The sequence below is a fragment of the Fukomys damarensis genome, unplaced genomic scaffold (assembly GCF_012274545.1).
Source record: "Fukomys damarensis isolate Sample0158 unplaced genomic scaffold, DMR_v1.0_HiC HiC_scaffold_39, whole genome shotgun sequence".
Taxonomy (NCBI): Eukaryota; Metazoa; Chordata; class Mammalia; order Rodentia; family Bathyergidae; genus Fukomys; species Fukomys damarensis.
This window is the reverse complement of record NW_022900951.1, coordinates 26,236,081-26,237,210: the sequence shown is the minus strand read 5'-3', so window position 1 is coordinate 26,237,210 and position 1,130 is coordinate 26,236,081.

The following is a 1,130-nucleotide window of genomic DNA, read 5'->3' as shown; positions in this document are numbered from 1 at the left end:
CAAATTCCAGCCCAGACTGGGTGACTTAGTGATTCAGTGAGATCCTGTCACAAAATAGAAATTTAAAAGGGCTGGAAATGTAGCTCAGTTGGAAGGTCCTGTGTTTAATCTCCTCTACCAAAATATTTATATCTGATAACACAGGTAAAATAATTTGAGATGAGGAAGTCAAGTAGGACCTAAACAATCACTAACTAGGGTGGGCATGATGGCACATGCCTGTAATCTCACCTACGGCAGAGGCTGAGGCAGGAGGACTGCAAGATCCAGGCCAGCCTGGGTAATTTAATAAGAACTTGTCTTAAATAAATAGTTGGGGACACAGCTCAGTAGTAAAGTGCTTGCCTAGCAGCTGCGAGGCCCTGGGTTAACTCTCTAGTACCATCAAAAAAAATAATCGCTTAATTATTTACATTAACTTGCCAGGTTAGTGGAATGCCCATTGAAAGAAAGTATAAGCTTTTTAACCAGGAAATGTTCATTTTAAATTACTTTTAAATTTAATTCCATGCTGGATCACTTTAAGAGCAAGTCTCCTAGATGCACAAAACTTATCAGCAGAGTTACTTAAATAGCACTCTTTCATGGTAACTCTACTGCCATGCATGGTAAATAAAAAGAAAACAGAATTTAGTTATATTATGCTGGGAAACACAGAAAGGACAAAATTTGTTTTTAACAGGCATAGTATCAGAACTGAAATCTTCGAGTCGTCGAAATATTCTGGCAAAAGCAGTGTATAGTGGCTGTTTCCTAATTTGCTTTTCCACCCCTAGTTTTCTACCCTCTGCAGTTTCTGTGGGAGAGGATGACAGCGCATCATCAAGCTTATACTTTTTTCGTTCTACTGCTCAAAAGGACGTTGTGTTGAGCCACCACAGCCATGACACAGCTTTCCCTCCATCCAAGGTCGTCCTGCGCCTCACGGGCCAAATGCTCCTGGGGAAGACCGCTGTAGCGGTCAATGTGACCACCTGTCCCCCGCTGCCCCGCGGGCCGCTGTGCGCGGATGCTCGGAGAGCCTGGCTCTCTTCGCTGGAGTCCCCACATGAGTATGTGACCCGGCCGAGACTGCTCAGCTCTGCTGCGGGGGTCCTGGGAGGCCGAGGTCCCAGGCCCAGGCGGGGCAG